At 39.8% G+C, this 16,184-nt stretch overlaps 1 protein-coding gene across 15 annotated transcripts in view; it reads left to right on the plus strand.

The window, feature by feature from the left end:
* The window catches only part of MRTFB (myocardin related transcription factor B), a 258,022-nt gene that overhangs the window by 96,763 nt on the left and 145,075 nt on the right, over positions 1-16,184 (plus strand). For 2 of the 15 annotated variants that reach the window (XM_082429618.1, XM_082429619.1), the window contains one exon: positions 16,024-16,067. The exons of the other annotated variants lie outside the window; for them this stretch is intronic. The gene's annotated coding sequence lies outside the window, so the exon portion shown is untranslated. The remainder of the gene's footprint in view (positions 1-16,023; positions 16,068-16,184) is intronic. 15 annotated transcript variants of the gene reach the window in all.

Genomic DNA, 16,184 nt, shown 5'->3' on the forward strand with positions numbered 1-16,184 from the left:
TGTATAATCCATTTTAATGGATTATAGAAATATGTACCACATTTCTATTTTATTAGTCTCTTTTTCTGTTCCTGGCTTGATTTAAATATCAAAATTATGGGAAGAAATTGTTTAAAGGATTTGCAGCTTAACTGTCTAAAGGCTTAAATATAATTTCTTCATTGTTTCTTTGCAATTTCTATAAAAATACAATACTATTTTCATACAGGAAGCTGAAAAAGCAGGCTGTTCTAAAGGAAGCTGTTCTGTAGTTCCTTCCTTTCTAAACTTTAAGCTGAGTGCTTTTCCTCACTCCAAGTTCAAGGGCTTAGTTTACGTGCATGAAAATAAACTGAACAGCACCTGCCGCTTAGTCACAAAGGGCATGTCTTGAAGCTGCGAAGCAAACAGATGTACTCAGTTTAAGCTTTTGAGATGCTCAAAGCATGTGGTAAAAAAATAAATTCCAAAATGAATAGTGTGAGGAAATAAAGTCAGAAGAAAGCATAAACAAACCAAGGGGTCAAGTTTGATACCTGAATTGTGTACATTTTAATCCCAATACTGTCATCACTGCAGGGACTAGTACTTTGAAAATCTGTCCTTGAAAACACAGAATTGTCACTATTTTCCCAAAGAAGGATTTGGCGTATTTTATAGTTTTTTAAATTTCTTTTTAAAAATTTTTTCGTTGCACTCTGTGCAATAGCAAGAGGAGAAAAATAAACAATACTAAATAATTCTGCTGTAAAATTACTGAGCTTTATCTGTTGACTTCAGTTAGTTCAGGCAGTCCCCTCTGCTTTAGTATGGACAAGTATCTGCTTGCTGAAGTCCGTGGTAGCTTGCTAAAGTTCTTCTTGACACCGATAGAAGAAATGAGAGAGCCAACTTGCCTATATTTTTTTAGTAATTGTGCTTGGTTTACATAAAACACTGGAAGCTCTATTCATGTTAACTTCTGTCGAGGCTCAAAGTTCACTAGCAAATTACCTAGAAACTCCTATTTTACTAATTGTCTGGGAAAATCTGTAGAAGCCTTGCTAGAAATATTATGGCTACATTTTGTTATCAGCAGAGTTCTATGCACTGACAGTATGAGGAATAACAAACACAAATTCTGGTCTTTGCTAAAAGGAATCATACAAGATTTCCATCACAGATGAGGCAGACAGCGTCTGAAATTCTGTTACTGAATCAGAATAGGAGGGGAAGAAGGAAACAATAAGGGTCAGTATGGTTTGCCCTTTACTCTGACCTTGAGTCAGTCACCAGGTTCTGTTCATTTCTCTTTGAGAAATGTCTTTTTTCTTTTCCTTTCTTCCTTCTCACTACCTCCACATTTGACTAGGCTCTCACCATGCTCGTCAGGATGGTTGCCTCACCCTCTTGCCTTTCGCCCTCCTTTCCTCCAACCCCCATCCTATTTCTGGTCCAAGTGTAAATCCCTCCTTTCCCATCCCAGACCATCCCAAACCATCCCATCCCATCCCATCCCATCCCATGCGTGGGTCTTATCTCCCTTAAATCCTACTTTCATCATGAGCATTTTCTTGTTTAGAAATCATCAGCCTGACACTCTGTGGTAAGATACTCTGTAATCTTGTCCCACCCTATCCATCTAACTTTGTTTTCTACCACTTTCCAACACACCCCACTATGTAATAAGACTGGTTTTAACACTGTTTGCATAAGCATTCCATACTCTTTCTTGCCTGTATAACTTGTTTATTTTGTTTCTTTCATCTGGAATACTTTTTTCTTGTCATAACCTATACATTTAACAAATTCAAGATGCAAGAAAGGTAGGGTAACTGAATAAGGCTCAGTAGCTTGGAGATGGGAGTGGTAGAGAGAGAGGTGGGTTAGCCATAGCATGAAGGAAAGAACATTGAGGAGCCAGGGGGAAGGACAGGTAGAGCTTAAACATGCACAGATTTTCAGTCCTCGAGAAAGGAAATTTTAAAGAAGCTCACATACATCAAGTGGCCTTTGCCTTCAGTAAAGTAGAAGCCAAGTTCATCTGCTGAATGATGGGGACAGGGGTGGGGGGAGTGATGCTAGGGACTTGAAGAAAGTAGAAAAACACCACCTGCCTTGGGCTTTGAGATGGGCCTTACCAGAGGTGAATAAAGTATTTACTGACATTAAGAATCCAGTTGAAATGAATCATCGTGAGTTTGTGATGGACTCATTTCAGTTTTCTGAATTTGTTCAGCAGTGCTTGGTTTTAGGGATCTACATGGGGAAACCCTGACTTGGATATTATAATTGTTGAAGTGGCTCTGTCCCTCTGCTGCCCTCCACCCAGTTCTAGGCTGGATGCAGAGGCAAGTGAGGGCAGAGGGGCTGGTTAACTTAGCAGAGGGAGGAGCTGCAGCCTCAGGGATGTGCCACGTGTGCTCGTTCTCTCACTCTGCTAGTTTCTCCTTTTCTCAGTCCTCTAACACCTCTCTCCTTGCCTCACAATCACTTCATGGCCTCGCTCCCATTCACTGAGAAGCAGCCAGAAGAGAAGGTCCTCAACCTTTTCCTGCCGAACCTGCACCCGTCAGATGTGTGCCCCGCACCCAGCCTTCCCCCACTCACCGTGCGTGCAGTTCTCCACTCACGTCGAAGGCATTCCTTCTGTACAGGATGCCATCCTGTCACCTGCCCAAGGGCGCTGCTCCACTGGCTTTCGGCTTCCCTCCCGCCCATCGCTTTTTCCCTGTTCAGGGGCAAGTGTGGAGTGGGGGTGGCATGGGTTTAAGCAGCCCTGAGGGTCTGCCGAGCGGGCACAAAGAAGCAGTGGAGCTGAGTGCCCGACCGTGACGTAGAGGAGGGGAGAGACCATCAAGGTACGAGGGGCAGTAAAAAGGTGGTGGGGTCAGTGGCGCGGAGACCCCAGGAGGTGAACGGATTGTTGGATCCAGAATTTGAAAGAAAGTGAGCTGGGAATCTGAGAGGTGGTGGTCAGAGGGTAGGTGCCAGGAATTGTGATGCCAGAGGCTAAGTCCTGGTTTGGCGAATGATCGTGGGGACAGGTGGCCCAGGAAAGATGAGTTGTTGGACAGCAGCCACGGTAGTCGCGACAGAGTCTCATGATAGGACATTCAAAGCTGAGAGACTTAGGGAGGAGGGAGAGAATGGTTTGGAAACCACAGGGATGACCAGGGTGATGCCACCTTGCCTCCAGCCCAGTAGCGCCAGAGCTGTGGGAGGGACAACCGGCACCACGTGAAAGAGCCGCGACGAAGCCAGGTGAGAGCCAGGCCTCCTGCTTCTCCTCCCCCTCCTCCCGGGTCTGCTCTCAGAGCTGTGGTTTTACAGTAGAAGCCGGTGTTCTCATCCCCATCTTACTCAGGGCACCCTTTGTAGCTTGACCCTCACCTCCTTCAGGGCTAGGTCATTCAGCTGTCTCCTTCTTGGGGCATCTCTGACCACCCTGTTTGACACGGTGTCCTCTTGCCAAGCCCTCACACCCCCTTCCCTGCCTTTCTGTTTTCCTCTACAGCATTTATCACTACTTGACAGTACATATTATTTACTTATTTGTATATTCCATGATGGCAAAGATTTCTATATGGGTTATTATATTTTAATTTTTAATACTGCTTTTCCCCCTGTACCTAGAACAGAACTTGGCAAAAGGCAGCTATTTAGTGAATAGTAGTTGAATGTAGAATGAATGAATGGATGGATGGATGGATGAAAGGAGGGGTGATGGGACAGGTACAGGAGGCACGAGGAAACAGTGTACTCACAGGAGGTTGTTCCAGAATCCAGGTTCTAAGATGGGTCTAGGATGTGATTGTTCTTGTGGGAGGTTGGAGAGAATGGGAAGGTTCCTGTTGTTGAGGAAATTGAATTACTGGGACAGTGGATAATTAGAGGGAATTCCAACTCCTCTAGCATGATGGCAGAGATTACATAGAAAGAAAAAATACAAATCAGGCCCAGTCACCAAGGAATTTAGGAGTGTCTGGGCGGTCAGTGGATGACCCTAACGGAAATTGGGGAGGAGAGGGTTTTAAAAAAAAAGATACCCACAAAGATACTGAGTAACAGTTGTGAGGTATTATTGCCTCCTCTTACATCAAGCTTGATTTTTTTCCCCAAATTCTCCCAGGTGTATTTAGTCAAATGGGAGTGCCTTTGGTTTAGTAAATCTCTTGAATTTTTTTTAGGATAAAAAGTATTACACAGATAGAACGAAAACGTGCTAACACTCGTTTTTAAAACTCTGGTACTCTGGCATGGAGTAATGAGTCTGTCAATAAAAATAGCTACTATGGATGGCTAGTTCCTTCGGGTCTTTAGCGTAGAATACAAGCAGTTGCTTTTCAAACTGTCATAGGTTCAAAATATAACATATGACTTATGTATTTGTGGTTGGAACCTTTCATGTTGCCAAAGTCTTCTCAATTGACATCTGAATATCTCAATTATGTTTCTGGTAAATTTATTATTTTAAAATACCCTGCCAGACCATAGTGCTTTACAAAGTTGGCAGCATATTGCTGATGACCTAATTTATTATTCAAACTCATTGTAAGTGTTCTAAATGTTTCAATATACAACTACTCAATTTATCTGTTGGAAGTGCATTTTAGGTGTATTTTATTACATAGAAAGGTTGTTTTCCTTTAGTCTAAATAAGCATAAAATAAATGTTTAAGTATTTTAAACCCCACTTCCCACATTTATTCTATCTTTAAGTGCAAAGTGCCTTCCAGAACATCAGAAAATGTAGTCCAATTTCCAGTAGGATTTCTTCAGGGTAATAGCTTCTTTCGAGCCTACACTTGAGGCTGCAGTCTCTGAGTTCAGCCATTATTTTCTTCTATTCTCTGGTTTTCTCCAATTTTCTGGTTTGCTTCAGTTCAGTTTCTTACTCTCTTTCTAGTCTCTTTAGATCCCTTTAGATAATTTTTAATTATCCTTTAGGTCTTAGCTTCAATATCACTTGCTCAGAGAGGTCTTTCTAGATTCTTTTCTTCCTACTACATTTGGTCCCTCTGCTGTATATTGTCATCATGCTTTCCCATCATAACTTTTTACACCTGATTGTAATTGTATGCTTCATGTCCGTGTGCCCCTGTAGAATCCATAACCTCTGAGGGGTCTCATGAACGCTGTATCCCCAGCATCTAGAACAAACAGTGCCGGGCACACAGAAACCTCTTCGCAGATGTGTGTTGAATGAAGGAATGAATGAACGAGAGTGAGTGCCTCCTTGCCCCTGCAGCTGTGGCCTGTGACCACTTGACACAGCTATTCATATTTGCAGTACTCAGCCCAAGTACAAAGCAGCCAGGTCTCCTTTATCAAGCAAGCGTCAGGCAAGTTACTGATGTGTTTGCGGCTGTGCTAACAGCGAACAGGAAGGCGACCTCAAGTCTCTTTTAACTTCCAACTGGCTTTACTTGGAATTATTCTACTAAAAGGGAGATCTGATTCTTGCTACTGATTATACCTACTCTTCCTTCTGTGCGGCAATCCCAGGAGGAGGAATTGTGAAATAAATAAGTTTTTGTGAAATAATTTTTTTAAGTTCTTTCCCCAAATCCCACTGCTGTGAGTCTGCTAGGATCACATGCCAAATTTCTAGGTTTTTTTAAGGCAAAGTTCCATAAAACGTATGTGTGTGTATGTATGTGGTATCTGGAAGTTTCATACTGTTTTTAGAAAAATACTTAGAAAAAATAATAATTCAGTAACTTACTTTGCCTAATTTCATGTAGTTTGACAAAAGTTTATTCAGCACCTTGTATAGAGGTCCACAATCCCTTATCTTAAACCCGTGGGTCCAGCTGCATTTTGGAATACAGACTTCTTTGAATTTTAAAAAGTGAATATGCTACCCAGTGAGGTCCAGGGCAGCATCCTGCAGTCAAACATTAATCCTCTGCCTTGAAACATTCACATTAAATAGGATAAATGTACTATAAATAGCTTCAAGTCAGTTCAGGTTCTGGTTTTGCTGCCACATAATTCTGGTTAGGTTGGGCCACAGATGAATTGCAGAAAGCTTAGCTTTGGAATTTGAGGGCTCTGGAATGGCTAGTTCCAGAACCGTGATAGGTACACATCGCAGCCTGTGTCTGAGCATCCCTGAGTGCCTCCCTCCGCCCTCAGAACCACCATGCGGTCAAGCCACGCCTCTGTCACCTGCACCACAGGAGCCCCTCCTACTCAGTTTCCTAGCAGCTCATTCTCTGGGGCGGTTGTCCTAAAACAAGTTTTGTCCATATCCCTCCTCTGTGTAAAGCCTTTCGGTGGCTTCTTATTGCCCTAAAGATAATGTCTGCATTTCTTAACCCGTCTCGCAAGCTCAGTATGATCTGGGCCCGTTTATCTCCTCAGCCCTTCCATAGCCACTCCCCATGTTCCCATTGAACGAACATTTTTCTTCTATTCCATAGTCCCTTGCCTACTGGCTGTACCTTCTGTCTGGAAGCTGCTTTATCCTGCTTCTGTCCTTTCATCCCATACTTAACTCATCTGTTTTTCAGGTTTTGAATTAGATGTCACTTTCAAGGAAATCTTTCTTACCCCTGCTTCTATACTAGATACCTCCTCACCTTCGTATGGAACACCTTGTACTCCTGTTGCATTGTGATGTAATAATGCTGCTAATTCTCTGGAGCAGGATTCTCAACCTCAACACTATTGACATTTTTTTAAAAATACACCTGTCTAACCTCGGCACTATTGACTTTTTTTTTTTTTTTTTTTTGCACCTGGTGTTTTATATTCTCCTAGGCCTCTGACACTCGACCTGCTTGGCCTCTGGCCATCGTCCTCTGACATTTGCCCTGCTTTAGCAGTCAACTTATAGACGTGGTTCTAAGTAACCTGTACCAGGTCTCTCTACCTTGGCATTACTGACATTTGGGCCAGATAATTCTTTGTTGCGGAGGGGCTGTCATCGAGCATCATATAGGCTGTTTAGCAGCATCCCTGGACTCTACCCCCTGGATTCCAGTAGCACCCCCCTCCCTTCCGCCCCACGTGACCACCAGAAATGTCTCCAGGCATTGTTAAATGTCCCCCGGGGGACACGGTCACCCCCAGTTGATCCACTGGTCTAGAAGGAAAGCTCTTTGAGGCAGAGGCTATGCTTGTGTGGATCTTCATAAACCTAGCTTGGCACACGTAGGTCCACTTAAATGTATTGAATTGAGTAATTAGGGGATGAAGGTACTGGGCAGGGAAGGGGATGGATGGATGGAAGATTGAAGAGAAAGGTTAGCTCTTTCAGGATAGGAGGATGAGAGAATATATGGCAAGTGCTTTTTGAGGAACTGAGCTACCACACAGTGGGCTCAGACTCTGTTCTGCCTCTTTGAACAACTACTTCTTTTGCCTTTTGGGCCATCCCGCAAGTACTTCTTTCTTACGTTAGAGCTATAGGCACAGAATCTCCTGATTGCTCAGAGGCTTCTTAGAACCAACCAAGAAGCGTTTGTTAAAGCACCATGAAAGTAGTGGGCACAGCTATGGGTCAGAAGCAACCCCTGCCATCATTGCTTCAGGCTAGTGGGAAAGACACTAGTGGGTTTTATCTCTGTCTGGAGGCCCTTCCACCCCTCCCTTCCTGGCATATTGCTATTTCTCCTATGCAATGTAAATTATATTAGGCCTTTCTATTATGTGGTCCCATGGCACCTATTCTTTTCCTTCATAGTATTCCTCACAGTTTTAATTATATATCAGTAGTTTTTTTCTATGTTTACTGTTTCTATTCTTTGAGACTATAAACTCTATGGAGGAAGGAACATCGTATGTTTTGTTCATTTATCTTTCCGTAGCTCCTGGCTTGGTATCTGGTCATTGTAGGCATTCAGTACATAATTTTTGTAAAAATGAGAATGCATGTGATGGGCCCTCCAAGAACCCGTGTTCCAGTGTAGGAGACAGTGCATACTGCAGTACCAAGCTCTGTACCGAAGGGGCAAGAAAGTACAGTGTTGGTTTGGGGAGTAAGATGGGAGAATAAATTGGACTAGAAGTATCTGGTTGACTTTATGGGAAGAAAATTAGAAAATATGGAAAACTAAGAAGGAAAGAAGAAAAGTTATCCATAGCCAGAGGCTCAGTATCAGAAGACAGTCATGTTGATAAATTTCAGCCTGTGCTTCTTTTTGTCTTTCTTTAAAATACAAGTTACTTCATGCTTTTGAAATATTTCATGAATACAGAACAGTGTATTCAGTGTAGAGAATAATATAATCTTTAAACAGCTTAGTCAAATTTTAACATTTTGCTACCTTTGCTTTACATTAAAAGCTTAGGATGATATAAAATAAAATATTGCACATGTATCGTATTTGATGCTTCCTGTGTACCCTCCCAGCTGACATTTCCCCATCTTCCTTATGCAGAGAAGCATCATCCTGAAATGGGTGTGTGTCATTCCCATGCTTGGCTTTCTACTTACATTACATGCATATGTATTAATAAACAGTGTATGTAGTTTGTGGATCTTGTGTATATATTTCCGCAACTTGAGTTTTCATTTAACATTATGTATGAGATATATCTGTGTAGAAGTGTGTAGCAGTAATTCTTCCTTTTTGCTCTGTGGTATTCCATAATTATACTATAGTTTATTCCTTCTCTGTCAGTGGAAGTTTTGGTTATTTTCATGCTTTGCTATTAAACAGTGTTACTGTGAGCATGTCTTCTTGAGCATATTTAAGACCTTCTCTAGCGTTTGTACCTAGAGGTAGAATTGCTGGTGCATAGGGCATGTGCATCCTTGACTTCACTAGATGTTGCCAGATATTCCCCAGTGTAGTTGTACAAATTTCAGCCCCTAACAGCACTGTCTGAGAGTTCCTGTTGCTCTGTATCCTTGCCAAGCCTTGGTGTTGCCAGACTTTCACATTTTTGCTAATTTGAAATAGTGCGTTTCCTTGATTTCTGGTGTGTTTGAGCATCATTTCTTATGTTTATTTGGCTGTTTCAGTTGCCTCTTTTGTGACTTTGTGTGTTTCTTTTTTTCTCTTTTGTGACTTGTATATTTTTTTATTGGTTTGCTTTTTTTCCCCCCTTGTATATCTTTAGTACTTTATATATTCTGGCTATTTATCTTAGTTGATATTTTGCGTTTCAAATATGTTCTCCCAGTGGCTTATCTTTCCACTTTCTTTATGGTGTGCTTTGTTGTGTACAAGTTTTACATTTTAATCAAGTCATACTTATTAGTCTGTTCATTTATGGTTGGTACTTTTTATACCATGTTTAATAAATTCCTCTGTACTCTGAGTACTTTGGGGTCATAAAGAGATCCTACCATATTTTCTTCCAAAAGAAGAGTTCTGCTCTTCAGCATAAGTCTAATCCACATGGAATTTATTTGTGTGTGGGTATGAGATAGGGAACAATTTTCCATGTGAATATAAACTAGTTGCACGGGCCAGCATCTCTGATTGCAGAGTCCGTCTTCTCCCCCACTGGTTTGTTATGCCACTTTGTCTTTTGTATCCAGATTGCTACTATGCATGGGCTCTGCTCCACTGGTCTATAGTGTATCCATGTGTCACTTCTGCACTGTCTTAATTACTGTGGCTTTATATCTTTATATATTATGCGTGACCCTGTGGTAAGAACCTTGAATAGATGGTTATGATTGGACTTTAAGGTCTGGTGAGAGACTAGTGGGTGGTTGCATTAGGAAAGTAGGTGGATGTGATCTGTGGAGGGTTTTGAGGAGAACTTTCAGGGTACAGATCAGATCTGCCGTGGGACCCTGTGGGTTACTGGATGCTGACGGGGATCCCAGCAGGGACTGAGGCTGCGATCTTCCAGCAGCAGTCAGTGGGTTTTCAGAGTAGACTCAGGGTCTCAAAATGGTATTACCTGTGCATTCCCCACAAACTTGTATATGTGCCTTATGTTTTTTTCTGGAGACCTTTCTATTAACTTTTCTTTAAAATGTTACCTGCTTAAAACCTCACCAGATGCTTCAAACTTCTACTACATGAGAAAGCCCTGAGGAACGGGTTATTATGAACATTCACCACTTGGATGTTACAGCCTTCAGTTGAAAACTGGTTCTTAGCATTGCCATTCTCTTTTTCAGTTAAAGTGGCACTTTTTTTTTTTTTTTTAAGCTTTAGGCTGTTTTTTTTTTTTTCTTCTCTACTTTGTACTGAATTGCATCAGAAAAAAAAATGAATTCTATTTTTAAGTGCTATTATTCTTTTGAAGAAAACCTTCAATTTAAAATATTTGTCTAAACTGCAGAGGGTTTCTGTCAACTGTGCTTGCTTCTACTAAGAATGAGTGACGTAACCTTTTTTAGATTTTAGAGAACGAGAGCAATGTCACGATGTTCCAAATATATGTCGTTGTCTTCCTTCTTTTGGTGGCATCTGAACTCTTGTTAAGTAGAACTGAATTAGTAAGAATCAAATAACTTGGAGAAAATTGGCAGAATAAAGGTCATTAAGCCCTTATGAAACCTCTGGTGCTTCTGTGGTGTTTGAAAAATAACTATTAAAAGAGATACAGAATGAGGAAAAAAACCCCAAACCTGTTTTTTTTCCCAAAGTGGAAATATCTTTATTTTCTTCGCAGACTAGAAAAGTACAACACACTCACTATAAAAAAATTTACACAACACCAGAGCGTATAGAACAGCGCTACCCAGTAGAGCTTTGTGCAGTGACGGGAACGTTCTGTCCTGTGCTGCCAGTACTGTAGCCATGACTCACATGTGGCTGCTGAGCACCTGAAATGTGACTGGTGTGACTGCAGAACTGAATTTTTAATTTCATTGAATTTTAACGATTTTAAATTTCAGTAGACACACGTGGCTAGTGGCTACTGTATGGGACACTCAGAGCAATAGCCATTTTGAGTGTATACTTCCATGTCTGTCCCTGTGCACCACTTGGTCTCTCTTTGCCTCCTGCCCATTTCTTCTCTTTCTTTGTCTCCTGCCCCATCTCTTCTCCTCTCACCTTCTCTGTTTCTTTGGCATTCCGCCTGCCTTACACACACTCTCCCTGCCTGCCCTTGGCTGCAGCCTACATGCCACTCTCCTTACCTGCCCCATTCTTTCTCTTGACTGCTCTGTGTATGTGTTATCTGTACACATAATCCATTCTGTTCAGTAGCCACGTTTTTCTACTTAATTATATATATATATCATAGACATTTTCCCTTTTCAGTTCGTATAGCTCTATGTGGTTTTTATTTTCAGTTATAGCATAATTTCAGTGAAATGAATGTACCAATATTTATTTAACCTACTGATGGGCAATAGATTATTTTCAGTTTTTCTCTATAAATATTTTAAAAATAACTACACTTTTCCCCGTTTTTTTTTTTTCCCCCCTGTGTGTTCTTTGAGTACTTTGCTGGTGTGCATGGGCTTGAGTTGTTCAAAACTGAGAAATCTGCCTTTTGTTTTGTATTTTGGTACTTACTGGAATCCCCTTAGCAGTTCAGATAAAGACCTCTCTAGAATCACCTACCTGCAGCCTCAAGGACCATTTAAGGTTGACAGTCTTTAACCATGCAGCGTGCTAAGGACAAAGAGACTGTATGTCGTGCTAACAGGGGTGTCTGCTCACTGCTGTCTACCTCAGATACGTCGGCGAGGGCAGCTGCCTCTACCTTACCTGGGGGCAGGTGTATGTAACAGCTGTACCTGGCACACCCTCTGCCCGGCCCTTCCATAAAGGCCATCTTTGCTTCATGGTCAGAATTCCATTGGGGATAAATACTTGGGGTTCCAGGTCTCTCTTGGATTCGAAAGGAAATCTTAATTCCTACCCAAGGTTTAATGGAAATCCTGGCCTGGCGAAGAAAGAATGGTTATGTCAGCCAACAGGGGCAGCTTGGAGGGGGAACCTCAGAGGAGTAGAGGGCAGCAGTAGGGGTGGGTGAGGGTAAGCAGAATCCGTCTCTGGCTAACACCTCAGTTCTCTCCAGATGGCAGGTTTTTTGTTGTTGTTGTTTTGTTTGTTTACCATATCTCCCAGAATTTTCTGAAAATACTCTGTTGCCGCTCATCTGATAAAAACTCTTAAGTCTTTTTCTTCTTAAAACAATTTGATTAATGAAATTCCGTTTAACAGTTGCTTTTCTTGTTTGGCAAATGGGTTTTCATGCACTAAATCTGTTTTAGAAGGTTTGTAATGTGCTGAGGTCATTTCCAAGTGATGTTCCAAGTGATGATTAAAGATTTTTAATCTTTATCTGAAAAATATTTTTCTTAAGGACAGTGATATATTTATAGGAAATAATTAAAATAATGCTGCTTGAAAAACAAAGGGCTTGCGGAACACAGAAACCCAAGCTCCTTCCCCTGCATTGGTTTAGTCATTTCCAGTACAGAAATTGTAACCCTAAACAATTACTTTCAAGGACTAAATTCTAAATCCTGAACTTTTCTGGCTACTTTTGGAAACAGCTAAAGAGATAACAGTGTTATAAGAAATAAAAGTACGTAGACAGCTTTTATTTTACTGATGGTACTTAAAAAAAAAAAAACTCTGGGAAATTCTCGTAATCACCAAGATTAGTTTGGGTACCTAGTTTTGTTTTGTTTTTTCTTTCAGAAAAAAATTGGTGTATATATATATATAGCCATGTTATATTGCCAAGTATCTAGAAATCCAAAGCCTGGTAAATCTCAAATGTTAGAGAAAACAATACAAAGTATGAATATTGATTTCAGCCTCTGTTACTTTTAGAGCTAGCTGTATTATGCCTGTATTAGGGAAATCTAAAAACCCTATTATCATTTATTCATCAGAATGTGTGTGTATGTGTGTCAGAACAGTTGGTAGGAATAAACTTTTTTTATTTGGAAGTTTGAAGTATAATTAAAAAGTCAAGAGAAGCTAGAAATGAGATTTAGCATGAAGTTTTTACGAAATTCAGATAATAATTGCAATACTTCTTACGTTATTTCACATAGTAGGGAACCAGGAATGTGGTAGACAAAATAATAGTACCAATTGCTAATATTTATTGACTACTTACTATGTGCTCAAAGCTCTGCTCTGCACCTCAACTCCATTCAATTCTCCCTTTAATCCTGTGAAATAAGTACCGTTGCTACCCCCATTTTAAACTAAAGAGCCTGTGGCTTTGGAAGTTTAAGTGGTTTGCCCACCAGCTAGAAAATTTCAGAGCTGGAATTTGAACCCAGGCAGCCCAGGAAACAGAAGAAAGCTTTCACCACCACACGTCTTGTATGACAAGGTCTCTCATGAAATATGGGCTGAATGCTGTGACGGTTAGATGAATGCATCAGCCAGGAAGCAACCATAACTAAAAACGAAGGCAGTGAGCAATTATTGAATGCCTGCTCAGTGCCAAGCATGATTCCAAGCACTTGACATATATTGCCCCATTTAATTTGCACCCCGCAAGGGAGATATCATTTACACCCATTTTACGAAGAAGTTTAGGGAAGTTAAATAACTCGCCCACAGTTGAGCTTCATGCAACTCATGAAGTCGGGATAGTGTGTGGTAATGGATTAATATTAATTTAAGAAAGATTTTTATTAGTTTATTGCAGGGACTTCCCTAGTTCTCTTCAATATTTTAATCACTGACTAAGAAGAATATACAAAAGGTGAACAAATTTCAGATGACACAGCATTGAGAGTATGTATATATTGGAGGATGGAACAATATTCAAAAAATTCTTTCTGTTTTGATTTGTTTCCTTTTTACATTCACATGTTCACAGATACTAATAAAACAATACTAAAAATCACTCTCACCTCTGGCAGCAACTACCGCATTGCACACCCCATTCACACTCACTCACATAGTTGAAAACGGCTCTACTGCTTTCTTGTGTCTTCATTCAGAGTTTCTTTTTAGCAAGAATGAATATGTTTATATTCTTCTTTTTCTCTTTTTCTAATTCACTCTTTCACTTACCAATAAATCAAATATCTTTCCATATCAGTATTACCCGGAGAGCTTCTCATTCTTTCTTACAACTGTGTCGTATTATATTGTATGGATGTACAATAATTTATTTAACCCATTTCCTATTGATCATGACTGGAGTTGTTTCTGATTGGTTGCTATTAAAAATCATGCTGCAATGAATAATCTTATACAACATCACTAAATTTATTTTTAATATACACATATGTCAATGTTTCTGACGTACAGTTCTGATTTTTGACAAATATATAGGGTCGTGTAACCACACCCACAGTCAATATACAGAACAGTTCCATCCTCCTGAAGCTCCCTTGGCTTCCTCTTTGGTATCAGCCCCACTCCTGGCAGCCAGGGATCCGTTCTCTGTACCGGTAGCTTTGGCTTTCTTGCAGCGTCCCTGTACTGAAGCCCTCTGAGGGTGGCTTCTTTGACTTAGCATAACGCATCTGAGATTCTGCCTTAATTGTTGCAGTTGTCAGTGCCTCATCCCTGTTACTGCTCAGTGGTGTTCTGTGATACACATGCACCACAGTGTTTTATTCCATTCAAATTGAAGGATGTTTGGGTTGTTTCCAGTTTTTGGCAATTATAAATAAAGCTCCTATAAGCATTCACACACAGATTACAATACTTTTTGAAAGCAGCCTTATTGAGGTATCATTTACATACCCTAAGATTCACTCATTTAAAAGTGTAAACTTCAATGGTTTTTGGTAAATTTACAGAGTTGGGCAACCATCACTACAATCTGATTTTACATTTCATCACACCAAAAAGAAATCTTTGACCATTTACAGTTAATCCCTGTTCCCATCTCCAACCCTGGAAAACCACTAATCTATTTTCTGCCTCTACAGATTTGTTTTTTCTGGAAATTTCATATAAATGGAATCATACAACATGTGTTCTTTGACATCTGGCTTCTTTCACTTAGCATAATGTTTTTTGGTTTTGTTTGTGTTATATCAGTATTTCTTCCCTTTTTTTTGGTGGCCGAATAATATTCCATTGGGATATACCACATTTTGTTAATCCTTTCACTAATTAATGGACATTTAAGTTGTTTATAGTTTTGAGCTATTATGAATAATGCTGCTATAAACGTTTGTTTACAAATCTTTGTGTGGATTTTATGTTTTCGTTTCTCTTGGGTAGATAACGAGGAGTGGAATTGCTGGATCATGGTAAAATTATATTTAACACTTTAAGGAAATACCAAATGAAATGGTTTTCCAAAGTAGCTGTATCATTTTACATTCTCACCAGCACTGTGTGAAGGTTCCTGTTTCTCCATCCACATCCTTGCCATCATTTTTTATTGTCTGTCTTCTTTACTGTAGCCATTCTAGTGTCATGTGGTATCTCATTGTGGTTTTAATTGCATTTTCCCTAGTGACTGATGATACTGAGCATCTTTTCATGTGTTTATCAGGCATTTGTATATCTTTTGTGAAATGCTTATTCAAATATTTTGCCCATTTTTAAATTGGAATTTTTTTGTCTTTTATTTTGAATGTTAAATCCTTTATATTCTGGATGCAATCAGTTCCTTACCAGGTAGATGTGATTTGCAAAATGCCACAGAATATTTTTTTTTAAATGAAGGTTCAGTAGTTTTTTTTATTGAATAAATGTTTCTCCGTTTGGTATATGCCTTTCGTCAATTTCTGGAGTTTTGAAAAGGTTGTTTTTGGCAATTTTGTCTTGTTTTATCATTGCCATTAGAGACAGGATTTGCTGAGCTCTTTTCTCTGCCATTCTAGAAGTCCCACCTACAGTTTCATTTTGAACATGTAAATTCCCAGACGATAAATTGCTAGGTCAAAGAGTTAGTGCATTTGTAATTTTAATAGATGTTGACAAATTTTTATCCATAAAGGTTGTACCATTTTATATTCCTCTAATTTACGAGGTAAGGCCCAGTCTTGCCTATCTGTGTTATTAAACTTTCAGAATTTTGCCAATCTAAATGAAATCGGTTTCTCGTGGTAGTTTTAACATTTCTTTCTTCGTGAGGAGGGTTGGGCATCTTGTCATATTTTAAAAGAACATTCCTTTTCTCTGAGCTTTATTCATATCCTTTGCTCATTTAAAAATCTCGATTATCGATCTTTTCCTTTTCTGTTTGTAGGAGCTTATTTCTGTGTATTGTAAGTTGCAAATACAGACTTCCTGGTAAGTCACTTTTCATCTTGTTTATGGTTTTCTTGGCATGTAGAAGTTTATATGAATATACATATAAATGCATATATAATTATATAATTTATCCATCTTTTTTTATGGCTTCAGGAG

The sequence above is a fragment of the Balaenoptera physalus genome (genome assembly GCF_965194825.1).
Source record: "Balaenoptera physalus genome assembly, chromosome: 16".
Classification (NCBI taxonomy): domain Eukaryota; kingdom Metazoa; phylum Chordata; class Mammalia; order Artiodactyla; family Balaenopteridae; genus Balaenoptera; species Balaenoptera physalus.